The 25,418-nt window shown below is 43.4% G+C and overlaps 1 long non-coding RNA gene across 3 annotated transcripts; it reads right to left on the bottom strand.

The window, feature by feature from the left end:
- Positions 1-9,873: 9,873 nt before the first annotated feature.
- Positions 9,874-17,387, bottom strand: LOC102952695. 3 transcript variants are annotated; one of them, XR_006214511.1, is made up of 4 exons: positions 17,305-17,387; positions 16,658-16,771; positions 14,814-14,876; positions 9,874-10,339 (listed from the first exon to the last, which is right to left on the bottom strand). It is a non-coding gene; the product is annotated as an uncharacterized LOC102952695 (long non-coding RNA). The 3 variants fall into 3 exon arrangements; XR_006214512.1 differs by lacking the exon at positions 17,305-17,387 and adding an exon at positions 17,282-17,299; XR_006214510.1 differs by lacking the exon at positions 17,305-17,387 and having other exon boundaries at positions 16,658-17,038.
- Positions 17,388-25,418: the final 8,031 nt, after the last annotated feature.

The following is a 25,418-nucleotide window of genomic DNA, read 5'->3' as shown; positions in this document are numbered from 1 at the left end:
TGAAAATTACCACTTATTAGTGGGAAGGTGGAAGTCTAGAGCTTGTTAGCACATTTAGTAGGAACAAAGGTGTTAATGAAAGTGGTATTTGCATTTATTTCTCATCAAGGCTAAATGAAACTGGGTAGAGGAGTCAGGTCAAGTTCATCGTCTGGGGGAGAAACAATTCGGAACACATAGTCCCTTAATAGACGGGCACATAAGAATAACAACGAATATCATTGCTAATCCTCATTATTTTAACTCCAGCTTTGGGACAGGGCACCCATGCACAGGAGTATCTGTAAGCCAGGGCACCTGGGAGTCCCACACAGCTACACAATGTGATCATGGCTCTTTGCTTAGGCTGCCATTTTTTAGATAGCAGTACGAGTGTCAACTCCCTCTGGAGAGCTGACTCCTCTCTGAGGGTCTATGATCCACGGGAAGTCTGGTAATTCTGACGCGCGTCTCGGGGTAACACTCGTTTCAACTCTTCCCCCTTTTAATCAGTTCAAAGTCAGACCCATTTCAGTGCTGATGGGCCAGGACCATCCTCAGGGAGCACTCACGATCTCTTTCCTGCTTATTTAAGGGATTTAGGAATGCCTGGTAGACAGCATCTTATTGGAACCAATGAGGCCACATAAAGCTTAAGGGACGTTGACAAACCTTCTGTTGGCTTTCATGGGATTTCTTCCTCCCGGGGTCCTGGGCAGCCGCACAACTTGCCCATGGAAAGGGCTGCTTCAGAAGATTACACTCTTTATGGTGGCAATTCAGTTTCACATCTGGGTCCTTGATAGTAAAAGGTATTTAAATTGAAAAGCATCTTTTGATATAAAGTCTATGGAAACCCACTCCCTCTCAGTTATGTGGATCCCCACGCCAAGCAGAGACCTAGGGGCTGGCTGCTTCATGCCTATTTCGTTTTCCCATTCAATCCATTTTCGCTGAAAAGGAGACATAAGCAGTGAAGCCAATATAGTTTTATTGGATCCAATGCACTGCCACTAAAACAAATATATGTACACTCAGGCCAATACGCTTTTATTAAAACAAATAGAATTTAATTCAAACCAGCATTCAATACGTTTTCTCCAAGCAATGAAATTAAGCTCTACCAGTACTTGTGTTCAATATGTTTTCCCAATCAAATCCATTTGAACAAAGTGAAATATATTTATCATAGATAACACATTTTTATTAAAAACAAATTCATTGAAACCGAGTTTCCCTTTGAACTGATAGATAGAGATTCTAACCAATTGTACAATTAGATCACAGAAACGGATGTATTTTTACTTTAGCAAAAAGCATTTCCATTCAGGTCCACTTGAAAGCACACTAATGAATAATCAAAGTTGCTCCAACAATGTCTTTAATGGAGTATTTTCTCAAAAGTGTGTCCTCTGGGGTTGAAGTGCAATGCAGAAAATAAAAAACACTTAAGGAAAAAGAATAGCCCTGGGAACAGTATTACAATAAATTCAGATTCGTAACGATTAAATATTTACGTCTACCTATGTGCACTTAGAGTGAAGTTGTTGGTCGTGTGCAAATGCATAAAGACATGTTTGGGGACATTTTGTAGTTGTGTTTGCTTCTAAACCACATTATCCAGAAAAATCCTTCCTCATTGGCGTTCAAACATATTATGAATCCTCGTCTGTCTGAGCTTAACTAGGAATTACCCTGCATGGGGAAAACTCGATGGAATGAGAGGGCAGGTGTTTGGGTGGCTCTCTGGAGAAGAGTTCAATCTTTGGTGTCTAGATCGTGAACCATCTTCAAGTCTTCCAAAAAACCACAGACAGGGAGAGCTACCTCCATATGCCCCACACCTTTTGGGGACCAGGAACAAACACACTACCTACAAGCAAGAGTATCTGAATGCATTCTGTGTCTATGTGGGACCATCGATAGAGGCAGACCCTTAGTGGCTGATGTGAACTCCATCCTGTCTGCTTCTACAGTGATCCTCACATCTACCTTTTCTACTTCTTTCCTGCCTCGAGGCTGCAGGATGCAAGGACAGAAATGAAGAATTTTACTGCTCTCAATAAGCAGCCCAGAAAATACTCTTTATATCAAGACTGTGTGCTCCAATAGTATTTCCTCCTTCCTGCCTGGAAAAGTGTAGCAAATGCAGATTATGCCTCCAAGTGATTGGACAATTTGTTAACCTCTGGGGCACTGTTTTGAATGGACTAGACCCGCCCTCCCTGAAACACAGCTAGTCACGTTAGCACAAGTCGTTCACTACAGAATTGTTCATAAAAGTGAAATATCAGAAACCCAACTATCTAGCATGCGGGCAATTGGCTAAACACCTTGTAATAACATCTTCCTGCTGTATTCTACGGTATAAATATCAACACAGTATTGCAAGAATTCAAAGTGATATTATAGAGAGATTTATTGAATGGGAAACATTTGCATTGGTAAATTTAAAAATGCTTAACAAGACATTATGTGTAGTAATTTCTATCTCTGTAAAATAGATGTGCGTGCCATAGATATGCACAGACAAGAAGACCAAAGACAACGCGAAATGTTAGTAGTGGTTAAATGAGTCGTGGGGTTAGAGATTTCTCTCTTTTTTAAAATCTGCATTTCCTAAATTTGCTACGTTGAACACGAACATGCATTATTTTTGATACAAGAAAAATTTATCTAAAAAGTGATTATTTTTTTTAAGTTTATTTACAGAGAGAGAGCAGGGGAGGGGCAGAGAGAGAGGAAGAGAGAATCCCGAGCAGGCCCTGTGCTGTCAGCACAGAGCCCAACACAGGGCTCAGTCCCATGAACTATGAGATCACGATCTGTGCCCAAATCAAGAGTCAGATGCTCAACTGACTGAGCCACCCAGGTGCTCCAAAAGTGATTATTTTTTAAAAGGTAGCGTGAAACCCAATCTAAAAGGTAGTGTCCAGGGGCGCCTGGGTGGCTCAGTTGGTTGAGCATCTGACTTCAGCTCAGGTCATGATCTCACGGTTCATGAGTTCAAGCCCCACATCGGGCCCTGTGCTGACAGTGCAGAGCCTACTTGGGATTCTCTCTCTCTCTCTCTCTCTCTCTTCCCTTACCCCATTTTCTCTCTGTCTGTCTCTCTCCCTCTCAAAATAAATAAACTTAAATAAATAAATAAATTTATTTTTAAATAAATAAATTTATTTATTATTAAATAAATAAAAAATTTATAAATAAACAAATTTATAAATAAATAAATTTATTTATTTGTAAATAAGTTTATTTATAAGTAAATAAATTTATTTATAAATAAATAAATTTATTTATAAATAAATAAATAAATAATAAATAAATTTATTTATTATTAAATAAATAAATAATTTAAAAAATTTTTTAATAAATAAATAAATAAAAGGTACTGTCCAAATATCGGGTCGGCCTCCATAATCTGAATTCTGCCATCCTTGCAGAAAGGGGTGGTATCCCACATCACACTCTGTCTTTCTGTAAGACTCTTTTTGAAGGCTTTGTTCAACTGGCCATCCAGCAAGCACTTATACAAGGACCCAGGTAGTAAATTCTTCTCTGAGTTTGTTCTAGGAAAGCAGTGGTTCAGCAAAAGAAAAAAAAAGATGTGATTTTTTTTTCCAGATGACATATGCTATGTAACCCCAGATTTTTCTTTTTGCCTTAGCTCAGAGCTTAGCTGTTCTAATGATCTCATCTTAGACGTCTGGAATTATCTAACACCTCTGCTCCTTTTTGGTAATTTCAGTTCTCCTTTCTTCTTCTGTCACTCTATTTTTTTATTGTGTTTACTTATAAAAGAGATCCATATTTATTTTGGGCATAGATTTGATACAAATCTACAAAAAAAAAACCCATACAAAAAAACCCCAAGACACAAAAAACATCCCGTAGAAGCAAATCCCAAACACATATCAGTGTTTGACCATGATTATGCACAGACAACTCCTGCTTCCTTGGTGGGGACACGGTGTATCCACAGAGCCCCAGCTATACTGGGTGAGTGATACTTGAGGAGGAACCCTGGGAAGGATTTAAGTGGGGGAGTCATTAAATTCCCCTTGCTCGGGGGCAAGATCTTCTGTCCCCTGCTTGGCACTGATAGGGACAGGCCAGCTTCCATATCTGGAGGAACAGCTGGGTACCCCAGCTGGTAGCCTGGAGGCCTTAGACAGTGAGCTGGAGAATGGAAGGTGTCATCTCTCCTTCACTGGGACCCTCCATGTGCTCTCCTGGGGAGAATTTACTCCTATGGGCGTTTTCATGCGTGGGGTTCCTCCTCATGGGTTCAGCCCCTTCAGTTCAGCTGGGTCCTTATTTGGTGTTTTCCTGTTGCCCACTGTGAGGATGAAAAAGGAGGACAAGAAGGAAAAAGGAGAGAGGACTGGTTTGGTAGCTGGTGGTAGAGACAGAGAAATACAGACAGTCCAAAACAGAAGCGACAACACAGAGGACACAGAACATGTTTAATTAATACTGACATTTATCCAGCTGCATTTGAAACCCCGCGTGGAAATAATTGCTGTTCATTGTATTGTTTTAGATGAAAACGGTAGAAATAAATGGAACTGTCAAAGCCCTAAACCTTCCCATCTTCATTAAAAATAAAGAGTTAAGAAATGGAAAGCAGTAGGCAAGGAGGCGGGAGTGTTCCAAGGTTTCTCTTTTCCACCCCAAGGCCATGTTCCAACAAAGCTTGGCATCCACGCGTCCTGTTTTCTGTCCTGCTACCAACAGGTACTTTATTTTGTCCTCCCTTCAGAAGGGTGGCTCAGAGCCCCACCGCCCACCTCAAGGTCAGGCCTCTCCCAGCCTGTACTTCATAGATCAGCTTCCTCTCGCACTTGCCTTCAAAGTATCCCACTCACCAGACCTTCCTTCAGATCTGGGGAAAATACCTTCTCCAGAAGCTGTCTGTGCACTAGCCGGGCTAAACTTCTTCGCCCTCCGAGGTAGATGTCTTATCCCCGTATCACAAAAGGGGGAAACTAAGCCTCAGAGAGGTTGAGTCACTGACCCCTGGTCTCATAGCTCATGCATGAACAGAGTGACTAGGCGACTTGCCCTAGTCTTCACTGCTCTCCTCAGATGGTCTGGCTCACTGTGTACCTGGTGCAGAAGAGGAAACTGAGACCCAGAGATGTGAGGTGGCTTTCCCAAGGTTACTAAGACCTGCTGGTTAGCCTCAGGCCCTCTCCACCCCACCGCACTGCATAGCTCATTGTATTCAAATACATTAGCTAATACGTTCAGATGCCAAAAACCCACCACTAAAATCACCGCCAGCATTTTCTAAGAGAGCAGCTTAGTTCCAACCTCTTTCTCCATCATTTTTTAAAACCAGAGGCCTAATAAACAGCACAGCTGTGCTTTTGTTTCATCTCCTTTTATTTCCTCTCCCTGCCCTTGGGCGGGGGTCCCAGTGTGTGACCATGTGGCTCTACCATGGGGGACGGGCAGGAGAAGGAAAAGGCCGGAACGGACAGGCCGAGGATTAGCGCGTTCTGGCTGTCTCTCTTCTTTCCACCCCTGTGTCCTTTCCTGTGTCCCTGGGAGGCCAACGTTAGTCTGTGGGGTTTGGGAGGCCATTGAACCAAAGGCTGGTCTGTGAGGGGAAGAGGATGCAGATCCACCAGGGAAACCGAGAAGTGCCATGAACACACATTCCAACCACCGCGGTGCAGAAAGCAAGTCGCTGAGGCCTTTGTCAGCGCTGCTTCTCCCTACGTAGGACGGGGCCAGCCGACTATTTCCATCGGATTCATAGACCCCATCAAGAAAAGAGACCAGACAGAGACAGTTAAAACTTGTTGAAACACGGGGATTTAACTGTTGATGGAGACACACAAGGTGGTAGAAAGAAACTAGAGCTGAGAGCTAGATTTTGTTCAAAGCTGAGACCAAGCTACTAACTTGACCACGCAGCTAGGGGTCTTGGGGGAGTTATTTAACCTCTCTGAGCCTGAGCTTGCTCGTCTGTAAAATGGGACACCAGTGCGCAGTGGGCTCTCAACATATATTTGATGAATTGAAATTAGAATATTCAGACTCATTTGCGTTGCTGGTTTAAAATAGGCAGAATATCCCAATTCCTGTTCATTCGAAATTGTTGTCCAGTTTGGAGTTTCAAAAGCAACAAAGAACTTAATGGCTGAATGGCATTAGGGCAATCCTAAAATGGGGGTGCTTGGGTAGCTCAGTTGGTTAAGCATTGGGCTCTTTTTTTTAAATTTACCTTTTTTTGAGACAGAGAGAGAGAGAGAGAGAGAGCGAGTACTCATGGGGGAGGGGCAGAGAGAGAATCCTAAGCAGGCTCCGCGCTGGGCATGAAGCTTCGTCTCATAACTGTGAGATCATGACCTGAGCCGAAATCAAGAGTCAGATGTTTAACCGACTGAGCCATCCAGGCGCCCCAAGCATTCGACTCTTGATGTCAGCTAAGGTCTTGATCTCAAGGTTGTTGAGTTCAAGCCCCACGACTGGGCTTCGCGTTGGGCATGAAGCCCACTTGAAAAAATAAGATAACATAAAATAAAGTAAATAAAAAATAAATGAAATGTATTAGGACACCTCCAGACTCCACCATGATTGCATCTGGCAGGCAGTGCACTTAGTGGGACCTCTCTCTCAGACCGACTTAAATTTGCAGGACTACTCGGTTATGAGTTATGGTATGTGTGAATGTGCACACACACACACGCACACACACAAATGTGCATTCACACACAAGACCATAGAACTCATGCTAAATGAAGGGATGGAAATCATCACAGTCCACCAACGTGGGCTCTTACAGAACTCAACCATCACTGTACATTTGCTCCCTAATATCCCAAGAGGCTGGAGTAGCCACAAGCTTTTAAATAATGCACTTCTCTTGCAAACACTAGTAGACATTTTACTGAAATCCAGAAGTGTTCTGTCCAGAAGAAAAACGAAATAACCACACAGAAGATTAGTGGCGTTTTGCAGCTATGTTATCACCTCGTAGCCTCCGTAAAACCAAGCGTGTCCTTGCCTTATCCCCGATGGCTGTGTGTGCCAGCACAGTGAGTGAATTGGGGCAGATTTTGGTCTTGAATGCCTTCCTAATATCATTTGGGCAAATTAGTATACGTGGCTGGACATGGTGTTCCAGGCATAGAGAATGTTCTTTTCCTGTCAGAATCTCCGACAGACAACCCAATGCCACCGGTAAAATATCAGCAACTTCTTAACATTTTTCTTGATTTCTTTAAGAGTGAACACGAGACATATTAAGAACAACAGCCCAATCATTAAGCCCTGTGCGATTGGCTTAGGAGCCAGCCCTATCGCTTTAATCAGATTACGGACAACTCATTCTCATCCCGGCCATTTATCTTCTTTGTTTATGCACGCACCAAGTAGCATGTGTCTTACCATCAAAAAACAGTAATCAAAATTGAGAACAACAAAGGACCTTTCATTATTTATGGTGTTAAGTAACATCTATTTGCTTTCATTAGTTTCCAAACAACAAGAGCACTGGTTCTGATTAAACCTGGCATGTGTTAATTATATCCGAGGTCGGGGGTTGTTTTGTCTACAATAAAGGATTACTTAAGGGTGAAGCCTGAGTGAAATGTGAGGTTCCCGGGCCTCAGGAGTCACCCACCTCCGTGTGCTTCCTCCGTGAAGGTTTCCAGCCTCGGGATGGCAGAAGCGGATGTGAGCTTGTCACAGAAAGTTACGTTTTGGGGGGTTTTGTTTTGGTTTTAAGCCCTCAGCTTTATTACCCGTTTTATGGGCCAGAGTTAAATGGCAGTACAATGCAGTTAGCTCTCTTACTGCTCAACACTAACAGCCATCATGAGCCATAATTAGAAGAAAAACCACCACATAAATAACGCGGCAGAAAAATCGCCCTGATGATGAGCCAGACTTTGGCTACGGGAAACTTCAGCGGGTCCTGAATATCCATCATACTTAAGGGGCACTGCGTGTTTTTGCCCATATTTGTCTTACTAAAGCCAAAATGGGAGCCATTTAGACTTTCAAATAAGCTTTTAAAACTATACAATGCCAGCTGAAACAGACTGTCTGTTACTAAGTGTGATGTAGAAACCCTTCGCCTGGAGGTCAGAGCAGCTGGGGGGGCTGGAAGGGAGTATGCGAGCCCAGAGACAAGGAAGGGAAAAGGAATTGTCCAGGAGATACGTGGACTTCCCCTAACAGGAAGGTCTAGAAACAATCCTCTCAAGTACGGAAAAGTTCCCGCACACCATTGAGCACGGGAAGTCACACTCCCTATTTTCTGGAATTCTCATAGCAGCCTTAGGAAGTCAGAGAAAATAAAATAGAGTCCTGTACCTGAGAGTGGCCCTGAGGAAACAGGACCAACCATCGGCTTTTTGCATTTGGCCTGCCCGTTTGCAAAGAGGCAACAGATGGGAATTCACATGAGGCCATACAATAAGCTGAACAGTTTCCTCTTTTCCTGATTAGTCTCCCTCATACAAAGGATTAGGATGCAGATCAAAGAGAGTAAAACCCCTAACGGAAGGAACAAGCTTTGTAGTGGGCAGTGTCTTTCAAAAACCTGCGTCATTTAAAAATTAATTTAAGTACATTCACTTGCTTTTTCAAAATAAATCACATGTATTTTTCTATAGATCAGCCAGAATAATTAAGGTCTAATCGTCACATGGAAAGAAAGAGAGTATTCCTTTGAATAGTCTACAAGCCGCATGTGTTCTCTAAAGAGGATGGTTCCCTTTCTCCACTTCTTCCTTCCTTTGCAAACAAAAATTAAAACAAAACAACATTGATCAAAAACTCGGTGTTGAGAGTTAAAACGCACGAACGCTGTCTCTAGTATTAAGCAGTGCATTTAGTGAAGTGGCTTTAAACTTACGTGGGTAACAGAGCTCTGTTTCACGTGTGGATTTTTGTCTGCATTTATATCTCTGCAAGCCACATATGGCGTGACATTGCCGTTTTTTAATTAAGATACGAAGTGCTCATTTTTTGTAGACCTGCTATAGTCTAACGAATTTACTACACGTCTCAGAAAACACATAGCTTTGCCAAAGTTGGTGAGTAGCCCAGCATGGTTTATCTCCAGCCTACAGCTCTTTCCCTGAATTCAATACTGCAGGCACAATTTAATGCAAACCCAATTTATGACTTAATGCTCTAGGGACCGTGGTGGGAGATTGTTACATTATTCTTTTCTAATCCTATTTGTGTTTTAATTTGCTAAGTCTGTAATGAGGTGCATGCCTTGAATAGATTCAAGATCTTTCACATTGCTTTTGACTTTGTTTAATATAATAGATTTTACAGTTTGCATTAAATACCCAGGTGCTACGGTCAGTATTATCTCTTTATTTTCTCAACTAGAGTGAATAAAATTACGCCATGAAAGTAATTGTGTACATGTTTCCTTGTTTATCGTAATGGTTTATTTCCTATTATAATTCTTGATTCAAATTACATCTAGTTCTCCAAAAAGTCAATTCCCCATGGGCTCCTACTTCCCCTTTCCACACAACTGTGACTCTCTGAAGAAAATGAAGGCTTGGCTGACATGTGATTCGTTGGGTAATAACAAACTAAGTTCTCTAGTCTAAGTTATGAGGCTTCAATTAAACAGAAAGGGAGAAAGTGAGCAAGGAAGGGAGTGAGGCGGGAAGAGAGGGAAGAAGGGAGGGAGGGAAGGTGGGGGTGAGAGGAAGGAAGGGAGGGCAGGTGCTGTGTCACCATGCACTTGCTGTTTTATTCGCGATGTTCAGCTGAACCTTACCGTCGCTAATCAGAGCTGCTACATCACCCAGCTCCGCCGTGTGTCATTTGCCGTCCATAACTGTGTTATAGCCAATTATGGCTAAATCCTCTGTTCTGTATGCACAATCAAAGGGTGTCTGGAATGCATTTTGCGATTTTCTGAATCCTATTATTGCAGACATGTTTATTACATTCAGAAGATGGCTTTCTGAAATTACACTGGAATTGTACCACCCACCTGCCATTTACAAACAAAAGGACCTAAACATTTCTTAAAAAGGAGAAAGTTCATTTAGCTCTTTCCTGGCAACTTCTTCTGTGTTATTTTCCTCCATGACCGTTTTTGTGCAACTCGCGGCTCAAGCCTCTATAGATTTGTAAAAATATCTATGCTGTCCTGTTGATGTTAACTTTTCAATTAATAACGACACGGCGTTATTAAAAGGAACTGCAGGTCAAAAAGGCGGGTCAAAAAGGAACTGCAGGTTGGCTGTGGTTGGTGCTTGCTGCAGTTTTCATTGTGAAAGTCTTCTCCGCCCATGTATGGAAGGATTGTAAAATGGATCCTAAATTATAACCATTCGATAGCCCTGAAATAACTCTTGTAGGTTGCCTGTCAAAGAAAAAAAATCAAGTTATGTCTTTACATTTCATTTAGGGCCATTTTAAGAGGAAAGTGAATGGCGTTAGAAAGACACACGGTATCTATTTGAAACCATAGCTCCTCGTCATTAATTATTAAGGGAAAATGAAAGTGTTTCTAACCCAAATGCTTTACTTTTTTCCCTTCTACTCACGTTTATACTCTTAAATTCTGCAGCCCCCCCACCCCACCCACATACACACACATATACACATACCCAAGCTTACTTTACTTTATTACTGGTATTTGCCTCACAGAGTCAGGGGATATTACTACCTTTTTATTTGCTATTTTTACAGGACCCAACAAAAGTGCTTTTAAAATATATAACCACTTAATTCAAGTCAAGCTTCTTCAATACTCCTTTCATTCAAGCCCTTTCTAATTTGTTTTCCTCCAGCCAGGAGCCCGGAGAAGACACTGTGATTTATGTTTTCATTTATTTATTTTATTTGGGCTTTTCATTTAAGAAAAGAAATTCTGCACAACCCCCACCACCTTCAATTCTGCATCATCTCACCCCACTCCGCCCCTTTGTATTTGGACCATTAAGACTTTCCCAAGGCCAGACTTTGGAGTCTTAAACAGATTTCAGAGCTTCGACCGTGATCTGGAGAAGGTTCGGCTTGGGTGCTTCTGGGCACACCAAGGATGAGGGGCTCTTTCACAGCACACCATGCAGGGGGTAAACTCAGGGACGAATTGTGCCTTTCCCCAGTGACAAAAGACGGTTTGCTAATGAGCTCACGTTTCCACAAAGACTAAAAGTGTGTGCCTTGGCAGCAAGAAAGATATTATTGTTCAAATCAGCATGTTGTTTTTGTGTTGGGGTTGGGCATGGGATGGAGGAAATTGCTACATGACATTTAAGAGCTTGGGCTCCACGGTCCAGGGGCCATGGATCTGAGTCTTGGTTCCACTTTCTACCAATGGCCTTGAGTGAGTTACTCTTCCTCTCTATGCTGATTCATTGTTCCAGCCAGCCAGTAGGCAAATACTTATTAGGCACCTAACATATGCAAGGCACTGAATCAGGCACACTGAATTAGGTAACAACACAGATGTGGTTCTTGCCCACGCTGATCTGTTGGGGCCAAGAGATAGACAAACATTTATAGTAAAATGTGACAAGCATGATAATAGGGGAAGCTAGGGAAGCCTCTGGAAAAAGTAATATGTAGGTGAAATGAGATCAGTTTCCTCCAGTATAAAATAGGATGCAATACACACCTGCCTCATGGGGGAGCTACGAGAAAAAGTGAGATAATGTCCAATAGGGCTCTGCATTGCTCCCCACATAAAGTAAAACTTTGGTTAAAAAAAATCAGAAAGTGATTAATGTCATTATTACTTGGTATCATCCCAGGATTCCCCCAAAAATTAATATCAGAGAACCATTTCACCTTTAAAAAGACACAAGCTTTGGGGCACCTGGGTGGCTTAGTCAGTTGAGCGTCGGACTTTGGCTCAGGTCACGATCTCATGGTTCATGACTTCGGGCCCCACATTGGGCTCTCTGCTGTCGGCACGGAGCCTCCTTTGGATCCTCTGTCTCCCTCTCCCTGACCCTCCCCTGCTTGCACTCTCTCACTCTCTCTCTCTGTCTCAAAAATAAACATTCATGAATGAATGAATGAATGAATGAATAAATAAATAACACAAGCTTTACTCTGTAGTTCTTCTTTTACAGAAAGAACTAAAAAACAATGTGGTCTATAGAGCATTAAAGTAAATTTGAAGATAAATGAACTAAAATTAACAGGCTTTCTGAAGTAAACATGACTAGTAATTGAGTCTTTATCCAACATCAGCTTCTGTCATTGCAGAAAGGATTTGACGACTCAGTTTCCGCTCACTTCAAAAGGGCCCTCAGCCTCCCCATTGAGTCTTGGATATTCCCAGCCAAAGAATGCTCCTCCTTTCATTCATTGTTTTTTTTTAAATTTTTGTTTATTTTTGAGAGAGAAAGAGAGAGAGAGAGCTCGCAGGCGCATGAGTGGGGGAGGGGCACAGAGAGAAGAAGACACAGAATCCAGAGCAGGCTCCAAGCTCTGAGCTGTTAGCACAGAGCCTACCACGGGGCTTGAACCCACAAACTGAGAGTATGACCTGAGCCGAAGTCGAATGCCCTACCGACTGAGCCACCTAGGTGCCCTGGAAGAATGCTCCTCCAAAGTGTTCTTACTAGTTTAAAAGGTAATACCATTTACTTTCACTTAAAGATAGCCAGGAAGCATTTTTAAGTGCATATTTATTCACTGGGAATCATATTTGCTCATTATGATTTCAGGAATGCATTCCAACAGAGACAAACTTTGGCTTCACCTACCATCAGACAAAACCCGCCCACAAGAGATCCTGGTTCATTCCGGGAAGTGCTATGTCATGGTGGGTGCAGTGTGGGTAGTGGAGTTCTCCAACGCAATTCCTGAAAACATGTCAAGCACTGGTGCACATGATCTTTGATTACTTACACAAATGTCACAAATATTTGGGGAAAGGGGCGCCTGGGTGGTTCAGTCGGTTGAGTGTCCGACTTCGGCTCAGGTCATGATCTTCCAGTTCGTGAGTTTGAGCCCCGAGGCAGGCTCTGTGCTGACAGCTCAGAGCCTGGAGCCTGCTTCGGATTCTGTGTCTCCCTGTCTCTCTGCCCCTCCCCGGCTCATGCTCTCCCTCTCTCTCTCTCTCTGTCAAAAATAAATAAACATTTAAAAATTTAAAAAAAACACACACAAATATTTGGGGAAAGTCACCTGTTAGTTGAGCTGCGGTAGAGCTCATCTTAGGGGAGAGAACCATCTTGATTTTAGCAAATACTTATATGGGCCAATCGACTGCCTTCAGATTGGGTCCCAGACAGTGGTGAATGGTTCTGCCTAGTAACACTGGAGGGATTTTGAGGTTCTGGGAGCAGCCTGAGAATTAGAGAGAGAGAAAGAGTATGTTGAGGGAGAAAGAAGAGCCGACGGGAGATGTTTAGGAGGAAAGCTGGCAAAGACATCTACCCTGGTGTGGTTATGAGGAGCGACTATTACCCGAAATGATGTCCAACATCAATTCTTAGTTAGCAGTTACTAATCTGCCGGGCTGGATTACCAGGTAACATTTGTGAGCACACACATGCACACACGTGGAATTGTCACCATAGGTCCATACGAGTGCATGATATGAGTACTAATTGCAGGCCTTCAGGTGTCTTGGTGGCCACAGGCCAGAGAAGAGAGCAGACTTGAGGTCCAAGACAGGTCCAGAGGTCAGCAAGAAAGGTATTGGAGGAAAAGACCCCCAAGAACATGAGGCCCTAGAAAGTCACAGAAATGATGAGCAAGGCAACGATACTCACACGACACATGGACAAGAGCCTTTAAGCCTGTTCTACCCTCCCTGGGCTACATGGCTACATATAAACTGTAATAAGCCTTTATTCTTCTTTCATTGGAAATCTTTACTAAGTCAAGGTGACCTGAAAAATTTAAGCAGCCATACTAAATGAGCCTCGTTTTAGGTTCTGGAGTAACAGAGACTTCAAACGACCACATGGTGCTACTTTTTTTTTTTTTTTTTTTTTTTTTTTTTTTGAGAGTTTCAGAGACACCCGCAATGGTTCCTTTGCATTCTAACAGTACTATCCCTTTAAGTAGGAGAGCCCTGTCATCAATGAATGGTTGCTGATCTAATGACTAATTGATGGCAAAGAGTCTCTAATGATCTAATAGCTCATTAGGGTTGACTGAGCCAGCAGGGGTCTTCGAAAATGTTTTTTATTCCACTCTGAGGTTTTGTGAGTTTTCCTGTACATACATCAGACAGCTGCCCAGGTTATTAAACTTACAAATGTGAAACCACAGCAAGAACGGGATGGACCTATACAAATATAACTTGGGAGTATAAGGACAAATATGGAACCCACATGACAGAGATATATAACACTGCCCAAACCGTATGATGGGAAGCTAGAGAGAGACATGCTGGGAATCAAATGGGTTCCCAATAGGTAATATCTCTGCCAAGAACTGAGCTGTCACCATGATGCTGTGGAAGAGCTTCATAGTAGGTAAATTCACCATTCATTCATCATTTAATAAGTTAATGTTTATTAATTACCTATTACTCACATGGTAGTGTATATAAACGCTTTATATACATTTTACCAATTTATATGGTTGCTATGGTCCTTTCACATATGAGAAAATTAAGCTGCTAGCAAGCTAGAAAGTGTGAAAGAGTTATATAATGTGCCATATATATATATATATGTGTGTGTGTGTGCATATATATACATGCCCATATATATATACATGCATATATATATATATATAAATGCACGTATATATGTGTGTGTGTGTGTGTGTGTATATATATATATATATATATATATATATATATGCACACACCAGGTAAGGAACAGACCTCTTTCCAAAAATCCCACATTTTTGTTTCTTACCGCATTGTCCATTGGCAGGGTTCAGACAACTCAAGCATCTTATTTCTTGGAAAATACTTGTCTCTAAAGATATAAGGAAAGGTGATTGCTGTTGGTACCCGTTTAACAAGAAATAGCCAATTCTGGTAGCATGAATAATTAAAACACTTAGGTCAGCCTCAAGCGATAGTGACAAAGAATTCTCTCTCATTCAGCTCTTCCAGCATGGAGCTCTCCACTCCTGGGCCATCACCAGGACGTGCCGTGGATGGATGAGTTCCCTTCCTGGCAACAACCCTCATCCTCTGATGAAGCTGGAACTGCCGAGAAACGGGAAGGGAGGGGAGCAGCAAACACTCTGGAAGACTGACCTTGTGGGGCAGAAGTGTCCCTAGTTAAATTTGAGAAGACACCGCTTGTAACATTTCTGTTCAGCCCAACAAACCCAATTTGTATGTAACCGAACTAAAATTATAACTGAAAACAATCATCAGGAGGGCAACGAGGGTCAAGAGCACAGCCAAAGGACAGAGTTTGAAAAAGAGGGACGTCCATAAATCTGGCCGAGATATTTATTCCCCAACCCTATCCGCCAGGGCCAACCTTTGCTCCCGGTGGGGGGGTGGGGGGTGGGGGGGGGTGGGGGGTGGTGGTTAATGTCCTGGCAATGCAGGTCTGGCTGGCCGAATGGACACCCTTTGGTGGAGATACGCTTGCTGGGGAATGTTCAAGACAAATGCCACGGGGATATGAGCAGGGGACTTTGAAAGCATCTGCTACATCTGCTTTCTTGCTAGAAGAATGACCAGAACAGCCCCCAAGCCCACATCTGTTCATGAGTATAAAGAATAGGAACATATTTTTTTTTACCTTAGTAGCGTGTAGTTGATACACCCTCCCCAGGACCCTCAGAGTATATAATACCAGCATAGACATCCTGAAATATGTCCAGATACGGAGAGGCACCTGCTCATCCCTCTTTTAAAGAATTCAGGCAATGTTGGTTGACCTCCATTATAGAACTGGAATATATTAGCTGAAATAATACTTTAACAGTTTTTTAGTACCCAACTATACGTTCTGTTATAAGGAATAGCAAATGTTTAATCATAAATATTTTAATGGCTTCAGGGATTCATGGTATTCAATGACCGTGTTAAATGATAATAATCACATCTGGTTTATTACTATAGTAATTCAGCAGCTTCTCCTCAGCAGTTATTTTTATTATATGTGCTGTGCGACTGTCATGGTCATTTATAGCAGTAATATTTTAAAGTGGCTCATTTGTTTGTTTAAGGACAGTTTCACAATATATTTCTGTATTAATATACATTTTGCGCTATTATTTCCAAGCTGCCACTGGAAAATTGATCCTAGCCTGTTACAACTGGAGAGGCCAGAAGCCACGCGGGATACCCGGGCAGAGATGGAGTGGGGCGACCAGATGGGACTGTCCAGGTGCCCACTGCGGTTGTGATGACCGTTGAGGCTCATTCTTAAATGAAGGCGTGCACCAAGAAAGAGTGAAGAAGTAATAAATACAAAGGGAGGACCCTTTAGACGTGGGGAGGCATTTTAAGCGAAGCACCAACCCAGAGGGGCGGGCATTTGGGAAGAACCGAAAGATGCATGGTTTGCGAGGCCCGAGGCGGTCGGTCATAAGGCTTTGGCAGGCATCTCTGTGTCGATAACAGAAGTGAGGAGGCGAGGAGTGAAAAAATGTGAACTCGCAAGAGGGAAGCAAGGGCGGATCAAGGTTACCCACTGGGTGGCTTAGACACTGACATCAATTTCAAATCTGCTCAAAGTGAGCATTAGGAGTGAACTGCAGAGGCATGGCGAGCCGTGCCCCAGCCACGTACCTTCACTCGAGTGGTTCAAGGCGACGGGTGTTGTGCCGGGCCTGCGTACAATGCCCGCTGCTCTCTTACCCCGGACGTCACAAGGTGTTGCTTGTGATTGGGGTAGATATTAGCCTGAAATCACGCATTGCTTCTTAGTAAGGAGGGGGAAGGGAAGGGGTCCCTAATAACCCCGGAGAGTTAATTTTCTGTGACATTCTGCTGAACCAGGTTGAGGAAATTCAGAGGAGCCTGGAGAAAACTGCCAGGCTACTGCTCCGCTTCCTCTTGGCTGGATCCTGATTGGTTGGGTGACAGAGGGCAAATGGCTTTTACGGCTATGAATGATGTATGACCGTAAAATGGTCTGTAACCAGAAGTGCCAACTGACATGCCTGCTGATTTAACGGACACCCAGGGTTATGTTTGCACAGAGACGCTTAAATAAACACGTGCTGGGTTTGAGGCCATTTACTGAGCAATCTCTTCTCTCGCTCTTCTTTCCCATTTTATTTTACTTCATCATAAAAACGGGGAGAGTGAAACCGTGGTTCCCTTTTTTATGATAATGAAGATTTACTCACGGCGGTGGCCACTCCTCCCTCTTCCTCTCTGCGGAATCTGGCCCCCTTTTCCTCTCTCTACCTGCAGGGGGAGCTGCGACAGACCTGCAGAGGCCCAGGCAGGGTTGGCAAGTGCAGCCACTTGAACCAACAGCCCTTGGGGAACGGAGGCGATGTTGTCTGGTCGCTTTTGCATTTGGTGGATTCGGAACAGAAAGTCCCGAGGTCGCTGTTTGAGCGGTGGAATGGGGGAGATTTCTGTTCAGCCACAAATCGGCAAAGGCACCAAACACAGGAAAGATGCTCTTCCCATGATGGTCCCCAAACTGGAATATATCCCATGAGCTTCTATGTATAAACTCTCTCCAATAAAGTGATCAGAAATCCGTAAGATATCATAGAGTCATTCTTTGCTATATGTGTAGAAAGTATCCTATAAGGTCCATTTGACTTTATATATTCAGGCTAAGTTAGGAATGGCAAATCAATCCCCGATTTGTTCCCCTGGATCTCAGCCAGTCCTTATAATCTGTTTTGGAGGGTTATTTCATGATGTCCAAGTATATTTTTACCCATCTTTTGATTATTCATGTTTAACGTTGTTAGCATATAATTTAAAAATGTAGCTGATCTCTATTCTCCAGCTAGAGATAGTTGCTTCCAATCCTTCCATGTGACTGGCTCTTCCTGTCTGGTCCTATAGGCATTGGGGTTTATTGCCCATGGAGTATTTTTTTTTTTCGTGTCATATTTTTTAAACTTTCTAAACCTGTGTTCCCCTGAATACCTTTTTTTTCCTCATTAAAGATTGTTTTATCCTCTTATTGAGATACAATTGTTATAGAACGTTGTTTAAGACTAAGGTATACAACATGTTGATTTGCTAATTTATATGTTGCAATATGATTACCACCGTAGCATTAGCTAACATTTGTATCAGGTCACATAATTATTATTTCTTTTTTATGGTAAGAACAATTACCACCCAGTCTCTTAGCAACTTCAAAGTTTACAACACAGCATTGTTAACTATAATCACTCTGCTGTGGGTTCGATCCCCAGGTCTTACTTACCAATCTACTAGTTACAAGACTCTGAGCATTTTTGGTACAGTGGCATTCTCTTGCCCTTCTTTAATAATAGTTGTTATTCGATCTAAACTAAGTCAAAGCAATCGGACAGAACATAGCCCTGTCTTCAAAGTGCACACTTCTGAGGTGGTGACACTCCGTCTCTAGTCAGTGCTCCAGAGAAAATTGCTCTAGTCTTATATGTTGCATTTTTGGCCTGCTGGGCCTCCAGGACCGCTTGGTCACTGTAGTGACCTCATTGCCATTGAGATGACAGAGTCCTTGGTCGACCATGAGCAATATAGAAAAATATATTTGAACCTGGGTAAACGCCCTAGCTCAGGAAAATAAAGGTATCTAAAAGAAAGGCCACCTGGCCACCCAGACTGAAGGTGGCATTTACCTTGGCAAATTCGCCCATCTAGAGTATGGCCTCGGTTCCATAGAAATGTCATCGCATTTATAAATGCAAGTTGATTGCATTGGAGACACTGTTTCCCGTTGGTAAGTCTCAGAGAGACTGGTATTTTAAATCACATAGCAACATGCTTATTTGCAATGAGAAATGGACTGTTGTGTGTGTGTAACACTCTGTGGATGTGACCAGTACATGACAATAAAGGCTTTTGTCCCATAAAGTCATCAGCACATTGCACTGCTCTTTCTCCTTCTGCATGTTCCTGTGGTTATACAAAAGTACCACTGAATCCATCAGGTGATGAGTGAATAAATAAAATGGAGCGTATCCACACAATGGAATATTACTTGTCAATAAAAAGGAATGAAGTAATGATTCGTGCTATAATATGGATGAACCTTTAAAACATCATTTCTAGTGGAAGAAGCCAGTCACAGAATACATAATGTATGATTCCATTTATATGAAAGGTCCGGAATATTCAAATCCACAGAGATGGAAGGTATATTAGTGGTTGCCTCAGGATGGAGAAGGGGACTGGAATTTGAAGAGCAGGAGGTAACTGCTAAAGGGCTTCTTGGGGAGCTGATGAAAGTAATCTAATATTGATCGCGATGATGTCTACACAAATCTATAAAAATACAAAGAACCGTTGAATTGTTTACTTTAAATAGGTGAATTGTGGGGCGCCTGGGTGGCTCAGCTGGTTAAGCGTCTGACGTCAGCTCACGTTATGATCTTGCGGTTCATGAGTTCGAGCCCCGTGTTGGGCTCTGTGCTGACAGCCTGGAGCCTGCTTCGAATTCCGTGTCTCCCTCTCTCTCTGCCCCTCCCCTGCTCACATTCTGTCTGTCTGTCTCTTTCTCTCAAAAAGAAACATTAAAAAAAATTTAATGGATGAATTGTATGGAATTGAATTATATCTGAATAAAGCTGCTGCAAAAAAAAAAAAAAAAAAAGAAGGGATCACTGTCATAATTTTGGATCGTGGTGCTTCCGGGTTGGTATCTTCTCATCCTTGTACTGACTTAAAGGATCATTCATGTATTTTCATACGTGAGCATTTCCTTCAAGGACGTGTCCTTCTCACCTTACATGGCAGAAGTGTAAGAAACAAACAGAAACACCCAAGCATATTTAAAGGCTTTACCTGTATTGCAACCGTCAACATTCTGTTGACCACACAAGTTGCATGGCCAAGCCCTAAAATGAATGACAAGAGGATGTATATTCCACTTATTTTACCAAGAGGCATTGCCAATGTCACATTGCAAAGGGTGTGGATGTATAATCCTGTTATTACGGGGCGGGGGGGGGGTCCTGCTACAGGTGACCCTTTCCCTCTGAGGTGGCTTGGGGAGTAGGGCCTTAATGCAATGGAATGCGGGCACATTTGTGTCTCCTGACCCTGACACACTGGGAAATCAGGTCTTCCTCTTCCACTGATCATAGCTTTCTTTGTTTTTATTGTCTACCCTGACAGAAATTTTGAATTTTTTAGACTGCTGCAAAACACATCGAACCGCGATTTTTGTGTTACAACGTGCAGAGTTGACTTCACCTATAGGGATCCTTCTATTTTATCATATTTCCAACATTTGTAATTTTCCTCGAGGAAGGGAGGGATGTATTGGCAAGAACTAGGTTTGGCCGAAAGTAACAAAGACCTGAAATAATACTAACTAAAGCACAATAAAACTTTATCTGTCTCTCAGGGAAAATCCCCCGGAAGGTGGTCCCAGCTGGTGTGGCAGTTCCACTTCACCAAGACTTCAGGTATCGATGCTCCTTCCAGGGAGTGGCACCTGCTACCATGATCCAAGGGAGTAGCCACCACACGCACATCCCCCAAAGCAGGATGGTGGAAGGGATAGGAAGAAGAAGGCAAAGGACATGCGCCAATCATTAGGAAACTTTCTAGAAGCTGCCATACAGCACTCCCAAATATTTCATTTGCCAAAACTGTGACTCATGGTCACACCTAGCTGCAGGGAAAGCTAGGGATTATGATCCCTATTCCAGGCGGTCAGGGGCTCAGAGAAAAACTGAGAGTTCTAAGAGAGAAAATGCATATCGGGTGGATAACAGCCTCTGATACAGTGGACAATGGTCCCCTATCCTGCGGCCTCAGGGCTACCCAAGAGGTTCGGTATTCATTGTTTTTCATGAGGACTATTATCATAGTTTCTTAGACAGTAGACTTCAAGTCAGATATGAGTGTCTAGTGTTTATATCTGCAGACTCTGGAGTCATGCTGATAGGGTTCAAATCCAAGTGGCTCCTTCTCAGTAGTTGTGTGAACCTGCGGATAGTTTCTTTTCTGTATTTCAGCCTCTTACTCAGCAGAGTGGTAATAGCAGTACCTAGTTCATAGGGTACTTTTGAGGACTGAGTTAAAACTCAAGCTGCGAGTATTATCAACGGGTAACCCTGCCTCCAGTCTCAGCTTCTTTCCTTCTACAAGGGAAATCTGATGCTCTGACGCCGTGAAAACCCTGTAAAGTTTTCCGAGTGTGTACGTATAAAGCCCCGGATCCATGGCGTGGCCTGGAAATTCCTTCCTAATCTGAACTGTTGGCCTTACTTGGCTTGTCTTCTGTCTCCCTCACATGTAACCTGCTTTTGACCCTATCACACCCCTGAGTCTTGGGACAAAGAATGTCACGTGCGTCCCCTTCCTCTCCCTTGTTTCCTCCATCTCGAAGTCTTCCTTGTTCTCCTCGTTTCCTCCAGACACAGATCTAGCTGCTTCCTCTCCGGGCTCCAGCGCATTTCCTATATGTGATATGGGCTGATATGAGAGATACGATGACCCATGGAAGTATATGTCTCCCTGCACTAGAACTTGGGCTCCTGGTGCACAGGAACCTATGGGCTACAAGTCAGAGGCCCTAAGAAGATGAATTAGGGGCGCAGCTTTTGCTGACTAAGTGAATGAATCCATCCAACACTGTGTAAATATTTGGCAGCAGGTAAGAGAATGAAAGAGGCATTTGTTGCAGAGAATAAGGAGCTTAAAGTATACTTTTCCTAAGCTGCGCACTCTATAAAGCAAACAAACAAACTCGAGCTGTAAAATCCAAAGGCAGCCATCACTTTCCAAACAGGAAGAGTACCTTAGCGCCATGTTTCATTAATAATATGCTGTGACACAGACTCAGGAATTTCAAGGTCTCCAGACCATGATGAGCTGTTTCTGGTGCCCGGGTGGCTCAATCGGTGAAGCATCTGACTCTTGATTTCGGCTCAGGTCATGATCTCACAGTTCGTGAGCCCTGCATTGGGCTCTGCACTGATAGCACGGAGCCTGCTTGGGATTCCCTCTCTCTCTCTCTCTCTCTCTCTCTCCCTCTCTCTCTGCCCCTCCCCCACTCATGCTGTCTCTGTCTCTCTCAAACTAAACTTAAAAAAAAAAAAAAAGGTGTGCCCTTCAGGGCTAGCCACAATAACAGCACCCCTTTATTAAGCCTCAGTTGCCACTCACACACATCATGGCGGTGCCTTACTTAACTCCTAGCGACTAAGAAGTACATACTACTATTATCCCAGTTTTATCAGTGAGGAACTTGCAACGTGGAGAAGGTGAGCAGTTGAGTTGGGTTGGGTCTGATACTCCAAGGAATACCAAAGGAGCATCAGATCGCAATACAAAATACAAGTGAGACCCACTCACTCCACAGGAAAATTATTCACGACACGAAGGAGTAACGGAAACACTTGCAATCAACCTCCCAACCAACACGGCCATGTTGTCACCACGCTGTGTGGAGAGCCATTGCCGCAGTCCTCATTTTCTTGCCCGGTTCGGCCCAAGCTGGGAGGCCTGGGAAGCAGTGTGCTTGATGGAAGGTTTCGGGACCAGCTGACCTGAGTTCAGACCCCAGCTCCTCTACTAACTGTAAACTTGAACATGACACATCCTTAGCTGGGTTTCCCATCTGTGAAATAGGGATTATAATGCTTTTCTCCAGAGATGTCATGAGAACTAAATTAAATAATTCACATAAAAAGCCCAGAACATAAGGAGCATTCTACAAATGCTGGCTTTTTCTTCCCTCTCTAAGGCAACAGGCAACAAACGCAGAATGGCTATAAATGATCTAAAATAAACAAGCCAGTTGTTCTAATGTAGCTACGATTAGTGCAGGAATCATAAGCCCAGGGTGTACGTCTAAGAAAGGCAAAACACATTGGCTTGCCCACCACAGCCTCTTGAATTTCGCTCTTTACCACAAACGGCAAATTAATTCTGTTCCAGGAGAACCAATCCTACCCACTTTCTAGATACACGTACTTGCCAAGCCTAAGAGATTACTCAATTAGAAAGGGAACTAACCTCAGAGTCAGTTTGCCTTTTTTTAAAAAAAAGCCAAAACCAATGAGTTCCAGAAACCACTCTGCTTAAGCCAGCAGAAATTCCCACATTTAACCTACCCACACCCTGGCTCTCTCCTGGTGAAGGCAAAGCCTCTGATTGGGCTTTTAAGAAGTTGGAGGGATCCATTGCTGGAAACAGAGGGGAAGATTTTATCAACCAGACAAGAGGCCCGTGGGAGCATTAAATGCTGTCCCATATTTCTAACGACAAAGACGCTGGTTAAGCTGCTGTTATGTAAGGTGATCCAAGCGCCTGCAGAAGCCAGTCCTCAGGCCACTTGCCTATCTTCCTACTGGCCTGTGTGGGTGCCCGTCCCATGTGGCGTTGTCTCCACACAAGGGTTCACACGAGAACAGGAAGAACAGCAGGAAGGCACAGCTTTCTCCCAAGTGTGGAAAAGCAAGGACCTGCACATTCTCCAAAATCACCACCCTGCGTTCCCACTTTGGGTGCATTGGAAGATCCAATCTGGAGTGAAGATTCTTTGTTTTACTAACCCCCGCACACCCAAGGCCTGGCCCCACAAGGCTGCAGACATCAAAATGCCCACAGGGAAGCTGGTCCGGGGTCAAAGCTGTACCCTCAGCACCTGCTTCCATGCCTGCCCCTCTGAGCCTACAAGCGAGTGAAGTTGGCAGAGACATCGAGGAGCATCAACCCCACAGAGCCCCCTGAGTTAGAGGGACAGGCCGGCCTGTCCTCTGGTCAGAGGCAGGCATTACGAGTCAGGCCTGTCCTGGAATCCTTGCCTTGCCACTCACTAGCTAAGCCTTGGTGAGTTTACTGGCCTCACTCGGCCTCAGTTCATCATCTGTAAAATGGGAATACTATCCACATCAAAGAGATTTTGCAAGGATTAAATTGGTATTAGGTGGAAAGTACTTAGCTCGGTGGCTTAGCATCCAGGAAGCTCTCAAAAAATGATAGATTTAAGGGACGCCTGGGTGGCTCAGTCGGCTAAGCATCTGACTTTGGCTCAGGTCATGATCTCACAGTCTGTGAGTTTGAGCCCTGCATCGGGCTTTGTGCTGACAGCTCAGAGCCTGGAGCCTGCTTTGGATTCTGTGTCTCCCTCTCTCTCTGCTCCTCCCTCACCCATGCTTTGTCTCACTCTTTCTCAAAAATAAACATTAAAAATTTTTTTTAAAAAAAAGAAGTCCTGGGGGTGCCTGGGTGGCTCAGTCGGTTAAGCGTCCGACTTCGGCTCAGGTCATGATCTCACAATTCGTGAGTTAGGGCCCCGCATCGGGCTCTGTGCTGACAGCTCGGAAACTGGAGCCTGCTTCGGATTCTGTGTCTCCCTCTCTCTCTGACCCTCCCCCATTCATGCTCTGTCTCTGTCTCAAAAATAAATAAACGTTAAAAAAAATAATAAATAAACAAATACTGGTGAATCTATCACCCAGCTCAAGGAGTAGAATATTATCAATATTGTTGCATGTACCTGTGTTCCACTTTCCTTTTCTATCCCAAATTGTGCTTATCATTTCTTTGATTTAAAAAAAAATTTTTTTTTTAACGTTTATTTATTTTTGAGACAGAGAGAGACAGAGCGTGAACGGGGGAGGATCAGAGAGAGAGAGGGAGACACAGAATCTGAAACAGGCTCCAGGCTCTGAGCTGTCAGTGCAGAGCCCAGCGCGGGGCTTGAACTCACAGACCGCGAGATCATGACCTGAGCCGAAGTCGGATGCTCAACCGACTGAGCCACCCAGGCGCCCCTGATTTTTTTTTTAATTTTATTGTATGTATGATGTAGATGTCATATATAATCATATATGCGTTATATACATAATCCTAAAGAAGGTATTATTTAGTTTTGCTCTTGAAGCTTTTAAACCGAATTACCACACTTTAAGTAGCCTTCTGTGAGGTCCTTGGGTGGCTCAGTCTGTTAAGCGCCTGACTCTTGGTTTCAGCTCAGGTCGTGATCTCACAGCTGGTGAGTTCAAGCCCCACATTGGGCTCTGCCCTGACAGTGCGGAGCCTGTTTGGGATTCTTTCTCTCCCTCTCCCTCTGCCCCTCCCCCACTCATGATCACTCTCTCTCAATCTCTTTCAAAGTAAATAAATAAACATTTAAGTAGCCTTATGATACCTGCTTTGTTCACTCAATATGTTACCTAAGATTCAGCCAAGCTGCTGCATGTAGCCAGTTTATTTGTTGTGCTTCCTGTGGACTGTTCCATTATATGTAAAGAGCACCATTTATTTATCCAGCCTTCTGTTGATGGAAATTTGGGTTGTGTCCAATTTTGTCTTGTTTTCTATTTTCATTCTTGCATGGGTCTTCAAGTTCATAGGTGAAGAGATTCTCCAGGGGTGTAAGAAGAGTAGAATTTCTGGGTTGTCA

Source organism: Panthera tigris, chromosome A2 (assembly GCF_018350195.1).
Source record: "Panthera tigris isolate Pti1 chromosome A2, P.tigris_Pti1_mat1.1, whole genome shotgun sequence".
NCBI classification, from domain to species: Eukaryota; Metazoa; Chordata; class Mammalia; order Carnivora; family Felidae; genus Panthera; species Panthera tigris.
Note: the sequence above shows the minus strand (reverse complement) of the source record. Positions and strands in the feature narration are given on the sequence as shown.